The 8,689-nt window shown below is 39.1% G+C and overlaps 1 non-coding gene across 1 annotated transcript; it reads left to right on the forward strand.

The window, feature by feature from the left end:
- Nucleotides 1–1,659: 1,659 nt before the first annotated feature.
- LOC136165540 (U1 spliceosomal RNA) lies at nucleotides 1,660–1,819 on the forward strand. The gene has a single exon (XR_010662572.1). It is a non-coding gene; the product is annotated as a U1 spliceosomal RNA (small nuclear RNA).
- Nucleotides 1,820–8,689: the final 6,870 nt, after the last annotated feature.

Consider the following 8,689-nt stretch of genomic DNA (forward strand, 5'->3'; position numbering starts at 1 on the left):
AATATCAGGAAAATCAAGAGACATAATGAATAGCATTAAAATAACTAAAGGTTTACAGACTTTCATTATAAATAGCTTTTGGTGATGGACTCATGAAAATCTTTCACTTCTATAATAAGATATCTTTGGAGACCTAGGAAAAGAAACTGATGCTAAAAACTGGGGGGGTGGAGGTGGGGGTGGGTGGGGATGGTGGTGGTGGAAAGGCTTACAGAAGAATTCAGCCTTGCTTTCTTGGAAAAAAAGTTTACAAACTATTGTTAGGGAACTATCAAATCAAACCACCTGCCTTGGTTAGATAGGATAATGACCACTTGCCTGAGTGCCTCACCTCAGGAGATCCAGATAGATAAGGAACACAGAGTTGCTGCCATAACTATGGGAGAGGCCAGAAGAAGAGGAGATGACTAGCCTCCCAGAATTATTCTTCTGGAATACATCTTGGCTAAGAAATGCATGTGCCAGCAGGAAGGATCCTGAGTCAGACTATGAGCCAAGCAAAATGATTGGCCAGAGACAACCAGGAAACTAACTCCATCACCATAAAATTGGACACTGGGAGGGCAGTTGTCCTGGGTTCCCTTACCCTACTGCTCTCCTCTTGGGTGCCTCTTTCCAATTCCCAGTTCTCAAAATTTCCAGTTTGCCAGTATGCATGTCTCCTTGGACAATTCATATCCAAGTGTTAGACAAGAGCCCACTCTCGGGCCCTGAAAGGAGTCCCCTTTCCTGCAACTCTACTTTGAGAATGAATTTGGAGTGAGAAAAATTTATCTTGTTCAAAACCAGGGGTCAGTCCTTAATATGGCACAAACACAAGAGAAGTCTTTAGAAAATATTTAACTTGCTGCTCTCATGTGGACTTCATGAATCACTATATCTAGCAAGACATGAGAAATCTGAGAGCTGGAAAGGTTGACCAAGTAAGAAATAGATGACCGAATTAAAACCCAATGGATATTCTTACCTGGCAGGGGAGACACCATAATTGAAAGGTTGTTGCTGAACGATAAGATGCGGGATTCTTGACCTCTGGAGGAGACGAATTCAATCCGGGGCCAGAGACAAGGCTGGATTGGTCAGAGCTTTTGTGTAATAAAGTTTTATTAAAGTATAAAGGAGGTAGAGAAAGCTTCTGACATAGGCATCAGAAGGGGGCAAAAGAGTAGCCCCCTTCTAGTCTTTAGCTGTATGTTATATAGTCACTCACAGTCTGTTAATGAAAAGAAAGGAATGTCATAAAATTTAGAATGGCACCAGGTAATTCATCCCTGGCCATAAAACGATTGACTTGAATCTTGTAGAAGGGCAGAATACCAACAAATAGTTTTGTTTACATAGATTAGGGGAACAACACCTGAGTAAGTAAGTTAGGCCGTTTGGTGGAACCAACTTGAAGATAGAGTCTGGGGTACATTAACATAGCTTAAGACAACATTTCCATAAGAAGAAGAAATGTATTGGTTAACTCAGGGTTTGAGAGTAGTTAGCTTTAGGTGAGACCAGGTGTCATGGCAACACAGCATGTTAAGAGAAACCTCCTTTTAAATTTGTATAGAGAAGGAAAAACATATCGCTGGTTTGTTTCTTCCTGCTGCTTAAGAGAGATAAAAATGTCTGGCACTTGCAGCCTCTTTCCTCCATTTGGAGACCCCTGGCCTTCCTGCCTGTTACCCTCTCATAATCAAAAACATGGTTTTCCCAGAGCAAGGCTAATCCATTGCATTTCAGATGTGCTGACTACTGTTATTTCCCCAAATGTGGGAAACTCAAGTGCATAATTTGTGGTAGTGGGGAACTGTGTTCATACTTTCCCCTGGTGTTAAAACAAAACAATGGAGAGGGTAAACATAAGGTTGAAAGTGAAATAAAATGCCAAAATCTAGGTCTAGATATGTACATAAGATGTGTCTATCAGTAGATATGCAGAGATTTGTTGTTGTTGTTGTTCAGTCATTAACTCATGTCTGACTCCTCTTGACTCCATGAACTGCAGTACACCAGGCTTCCCTGTCCTTCACTATCTCCCTGAATTTGCTCAAACTGATGTCCATTGAGTCAGCGATGCCATCCACACATCTCATTCCCTGTCGCCTCCTTCTCCACTTGCTTTTTATATATTTTACTAGCTTGAGTAAATCTTCCAGAACTCAGTGAAAACATAAAAATAGATTAACATATAGTGCAAAAACTAATGTGTTAAGAATAACCATCAACTAAAATAGTGGAGTAGGTAATTCCAAGTAGCTATCCCTTCACAGAAACACTAAAAGATCAAGCAAAAATTGTTAAAATCAACTTAATCAGAGGTCAGGAAAACAGTCAAAGGAAAATTTAAATTAACAAAATGAATGCTAAATTAAGAAAAGGTAATTTAAAAAAAAGAAGAAGAAAAGGCAACTTATAAATGATAGAGAAACTTTGCCATTTTTACTTGCCTGAGCCCCAGTGCCACTCTGACTCAGCCGTAGTCTTGTTCATTCCTGAGGAAGCAGGTGAGGCAGTTCAGTTCAGGTCAGCCTCTCAGTCAATGCATATGGTGACAGCAGGCATGAATTTAGAAGATGCTTGCTCCTTGGAAGAAAAGCTATGACCAACCTAGACAGCATATTAAAAAGCAGAGACATTACTCTGCCGACAAAGGTCCATCTAGTCAAAGCTATGGCTTTTCTAGTAGTCATGTATGGATGTGAGATCTGGACTATAAAGAAAGCTGAATGCCAAAGAATTAATGCTTTTGAACTGTGGTATTGGAGAAGACTCTTGAGAGTCCCTTGGCCTGCTAGGAGATCAAACCAGTCAATTTTAAAGGAAATCAGTCCTGAATATTCATTGGAAGGACTGATGCTGAAGCTGAAGCTCCAGTACTTTGGCCACCTGATACAATAAACTGACTCATTAGAAAAGACCCTGATGCTGGGAAAGATTGAAGGGAGGAGAAGAAGGGGACAACAGAGACTGAGATGGTTGGATGGCATCACCAGCTCAAATTTGAGTTTGACAAGAGTTTGAGTAATCTCTGGGAGTTGGTGATGGACATGTTGTGGTTCATAGGGTGGCAAAGAGTTGGACATACAGAGTAGATTCTAGTTATAAAAATAATTGTGTTTGTTCTGAGTGCCTGAAGGACACCTGAAGGGGACTGCCTAGAGGGATGAGACAAGTTACTGGACAACAGGGGACTTCAGGCCATCTTCCCTTCCTATGTCAATAAAGATCTAATATTTTTTCTTTGTCATTGGATAGAGCTATATGTTGACCAGTCATTCAAAATTTTTTCCCAAGGGATTCCCAGGTGGGATGTGGAACGTTAAAGGAAGCACTTTACCTTTTAGCTTGCACAGTTTGTACCAAATGTCTGCATACTCAAATCAAACCAGCAAAACCAGAAAGTCACCAGCTGGTGAAACTCCAAATAAAACAAAAGTCAAAGTGATGCCCAGAAATCAAAAGCCAAATGGCATAAATGCCAAACGTGCCTTCCTCAGGCCTCCTAGACCTGCGACCTGGCAGAGTCGGTGCTTGTGGCTCCAGACTTAGCTCTGATACACTTTTAAGCAATTTCTTGTTGGTTACCTGCAAAGGAGCTACTTTATCATTTTCTCTTTTAGAATCTCCTACATACCAAAGCAACTGTTCCATTCACTCCGGTTGATCTTATGGCTTTTTTCTAACTGTGTACGCAAAAATGTCAACTTTGTAATATCAAAAGAAACCCAATTTGGACATTTTTATTGAGATCTTCTTTAGTATACTTTCTCCAATTAATTAGATACTTGCAAGCATGAGCTCCATATGTATTGTATACGAATCTGGCTGGAGTGTCAGTCAGAGGTTGGCTTTCTGATACTCCTCTGATTCTGTTTTTGAGATTTTGTTACCCGTTTTAAGTTGCATTTTCAGGGATAAAAATTACTAGTGAAATTGTATGGTGGGCCTGTGTGCTGCTTATGAGCTTAACTTCTCCAGGAGTTACTCCAGAGTCATTTCAGCTCTTCTTACAAGCCTCAGATTCTCCCTCCAGCAGTCTAAGACCAGTGTGGGTGCTCAGGTCGCTGAATGGCCAGTTCTTATAGTGACCCCTAGATGAGCACGTGTTTTAATAAATGAGTGGGTTTCTCCTATGGGACAACTGCATGGTATGAGGACTAGCCCTCCACCACTCCTATAAATTTCTCAGTCACCTGAGGAAACTGAAACCGACTGCAAGGACTCTAGTCCCTTTTCTTTGGAGCAAAGCTGTCATATATTCTCCTCACTTTTATGCCAACAAATTCTATAAAGGCAGCCAAACTGAGGAAAAGTGTCAGATCAGCCTCTTACTTAACGACTCAGTCAAGACCACTGCACTATTTTGGCCTGGAGAATTGATATTCCATGGAAATATTGGAAATGTTTCTGCGCTCATCCAGATGGCCACGAGAGGGCGCGTTCACTTTCACTTTTCTAAAAATATCTATCTAAAGATCTGTCCCACCAGATTCCCTGGAGCACAGAGTGCCTCAATCCACCCTGAATTCCCTCAGAGAGTGTTGAAGGTCAATAGCTGCAGCAGGACAGGATTCAATCTCCCCAGAGGCAGATGACAAATGAATGTATGGTTACATAGAAAATGAATTTATGGTTGCTAGGGTGGAAGGGGAGGGGAAAGGATAGAGAATTTGGGATTGACATGTGCACGCATGCATGCATGCGAAGTCACTTCAACCTTTGAGACCCTGTGTCCTGTAGCCTGCTAGGCTCCTCTGTCCATGGGATTCTCCAGGCAAGAGTACTGGAGTGGGTTGCCATGGTTTCCTCCAAGGGATTTTCCCAACCCAAAGACTGCACCCGCATCTCCTATAGTTTCTCTATCTCAGGTGAATTCTTTACTGCTGAGCCACCAAAGAAGCCATTGATATGTACACACTGCTACATTTAAATAACCAACAAGCACCTACTATATATAAAAATGGAGAAGGGACAAGAGAATGATACAGATGAGATGAAACTGGTCTTGTGTTGATTATTTTTGAAGCTAATTAATGGATTCATGAGAATTTATTACACTACTCCTTCTATTTTTGTGTGTTTGAAATGTTCCTTAATAAAAAAGTTTAGAAAAATAAAAGAGCCTGCAGGTAAAGACTGTGAAATTTAATTCCAAAATTTCAGGTTCATTTAAGTAATCATTTATTCATGAGGGCAAGCTAATTTTTCTTTCCCTTTTCTTTCCTTCTTGTTCTTGCTCCTCCCCTCTCTCCTTTCCTCCCTCTTTCTCTTTCTCCCTTTCTGTCTCTCTTCCTTCCTTCCTTTCTGCCTCCCTTCTTTCCTTCCTCCCTCTCTTTCTTTCTTTCTTAGCAAATATCCCGTATTTCCTAGGAGGTGGTGTGCAGGCAGGGAGCATCCATTTTATTTCATGTCTCTTTGTGCTACAGTTGCTGGTTCCTCCAATACCAACTCTTCTCAATCCTCATTCCCCTCCTTGTTCTCAAATACAGTGACCTCTCATTTCAAGGTCTTTGCTTTTTTCTTGTCTGGAAAGTTCTCGCCTCCCCCCCATTTTTTTTGGCTAATCACTTCTCTGTTATACTCTTTTCTTCTTGTTTCCTCTCATCATAGACCCTTGGCCTTTCTAAAATAATACTTTCTTTTTCTCCTGCCTCTATAGCTTGATCAATTTATAGTACTTATTATATCATTGACATCATTGTAAACTTGTTTCTAATTGTCTCTGTCTCCTGGATGTATATTTCTTTTTAAAAAATTTTTATTTATTTATTTATTTTTTGGATGCATATTTCTTTCTTTTTTTTTTTTTCATTTATTTTTTTAGTTGGAGGCTAATTACTTTACAATATTGTAGTGGGTTTTGTCATACATTGACATGAATCAGCCATGGAGATACATGTATTCCCCATCCAGATCCCCCCTCCCACCTCCCTCTCCACCCGATCCCTCTGGGTCTTCCCAGTGCACCAGGTCCGAGCACTTGTCTCATGCGTCCCACCTGGGCTGGTGATCTGTTTCACCACAGATAATATACATGTTTTGATGCTGTTCTCTCGAAACATCCCACCCTCGCCTTCTCCCACAGAGTCCAAAAGTTTGTTCTGTACATCTGTGTCTCTTTTTCTGTTTTGCATATAGGGTTATCATTACCATCTTTCTAAATTCCATATATATGTGTTAGTATGCTGTAATGTTCTTTATCTTTCTGGCTTACTTCACTCTGTATAATGGGCTCCAGTTTCATCCATCTCATTAGAACTGATTCAAATGAATTCTTTTTAATGGCTGAGTAATATTCCATGGTGTATATGTACCACAGCTTCCTTATCCATTCATCTGCTAATGGGCATCTAGGCTGCTTCCATGTCCTGGCTATTATAAACAGTGCTGCGATGAACATTGGGGTGCATGTGTCTCTTTCAGATCTGATTTCCTCAGTGTGTATGCCCAGGAGTGGGATTGCTGGGTCATATGGCAGTTCTATTTCCAGTTTTTTAAGAAATCTCCACACTGTTCTCCATAGCAGCTGTACTAGTTTGCATTCCCACCAACAGTTTAAGAGGGTTCCCTTTTCTCCACACACTCTCTAGCATTTATTGGTTGTAGACTTTCAGATAGCAGCCATCCTGACTGGCGTGTAATGGTACCTCATTGTGGTTTTGATTTGCATTTCTCTGATAATGAGTGTTGTTGAGCATCTTTCCATGTGTTTGTCAGCCATCTGTATGTCTTCTTTGGAGAAATGTCTGTTTAGTTCTTTGGCCCATTTTTTGATTGGGTCATTTATTTTTCTGGAATTGAGCTTCAGGAGTTGCTTGTATATTTTTGAGATTAATCCTTTGTCTGTTGCTTCATTTGCTATTATTGGAAATAAAAGCAAAAATAAACAAATGGGACCTAATGAAACTTAAAAACTTTTGCACAACAAAGGAAACTATAAGCAAGGTGAAAAGACAGCTTTCAGATTGGGAGAAAATAATAGCAAATGAAGCAACAGACAAAGGATTAATCTCAGAAATATTTTTTGGATGTATGTTTCTTAAGATAAAGGACATTGTTTGGGTCCCTGTTGTATTCTTGTGTCTAACACATAATCATCAGTGTTAAACATATATATTAAAAAAATTATTTTGTTGAGGTATAATTGATTTACAATGTTGTGTTAATTTCTACTATACAGCACAGTGATTCAGTTATATATGAATATATATTTAAATACCTATCTATTGAACCAATGAATTCATTGAACACAAAAGCAAACCAAAAAGTATTTTTGAGCAATTGTTATGATCTAGACACTCAGCTACTCATAGCCAAAAAGCATTCCAGAAAAATGAGCAGTTCAAACAAAGAAAGACAATTATAACGTGGTTTTGAAAATGATGAGTTCAACCTGTCTAGAGACAAACTTTCATTTTGGTACATCCTGTGAAATGAGACTTTAATATGTTATGATTTTCCAATCATAAAATGTTTAATGCCAAGCTAAGAAATACATTGAATCATGTTAACATGAAGGAAGAGGGAAGAAACTGACTGAATATTATGGTAGGAATATGAAGGGTTAGGATTCCCTGAAACTTATATTTAGCACCAAAGTTTAGCACCAGGATACACAAGACTGGTCAGTAATGAAAACTGCAGATGCAATCGACGGAACCCTAATTTGCTGATCAGAAGTGAGACAGAGACTGATGAGAGATCATCTCAGGCAAGATTATATTTAAATAAACCAATGACACTCTTGAGTTCACAGATTGTAGAAGTGGATGAAGTGTTACATCGGAGAACTAAACTTTACTAAACTAGGAAAGGTCACGGTGGAGAAAACAGGATAGTGAATAGTAAGTAGGCAAATGTGTATCCACAAGACCAGGGTAACCCAAGATGATTTATTTACTACCACAGAAAGCCTGACACTATCAGTGCAATCACTTTAAGGTAATGAATGAAAATATAGCATAAAAAAGAATTAGGGAAAATCCAAGGGAGAGAAGGTATGTGCACAAGCGTGGCTGACTCACTTTTGCTCTATAGCAGAGACTAACACAGCACTTACAGCGCTTTACAAGCGCCTATGCTCCATTTTTTTTAAAAGAAGAAATAGGGGAATAAAAACTAAGAAAAATGGTACCAGTTAGACTGAAAAACAGCTTGATTAGACAGGCATATGAAGTGCTATTCGCTGCAGCCGTAGAGTCAGCTAGATCATATATTTGATGCTGGAGTCTAGCTTAAATTCTGCTCAAAGAAAGTGCTGAATTTGATGTAATGGTTATTTCTACTTGATTGTGTTTGGAAATTAAAGGGTAGTTAGACCCTGCACAACCATTATTATTATTATTATTTTTACAGTACCAATCCTAAATGTCTATGAAAATCTGACTTAAAAAAGAAAGTTTAGTAATATGTCAGGAAAATTAAGATTGAGTAAGAAAAAATAAAGACAAACCCAACCATGGAATTTTTACACATCCATTTTGAAAACTCTAGATAAAATATTTACTAGGAATGTTTAACTTCCAGGCAAGGAGTAGATATGAAATATTCTTTGAAAGGGGGGATTGCTGCAGTGTTCCTTACTCCAAAATACTACTCCAACTTTCATATTTATACCAGAAGACAATCACTCTAGGTTCAGATGGCCAAGGAGTTTGTAGTTAAATTACACTTCAGTAGCATTTTGAATTAAGTTTTA

The sequence above is a fragment of the Muntiacus reevesi genome, chromosome 3, assembly GCF_963930625.1.
Source record: "Muntiacus reevesi chromosome 3, mMunRee1.1, whole genome shotgun sequence".
NCBI lineage: Eukaryota > Metazoa > Chordata > Mammalia > Artiodactyla > Cervidae > Muntiacus > Muntiacus reevesi.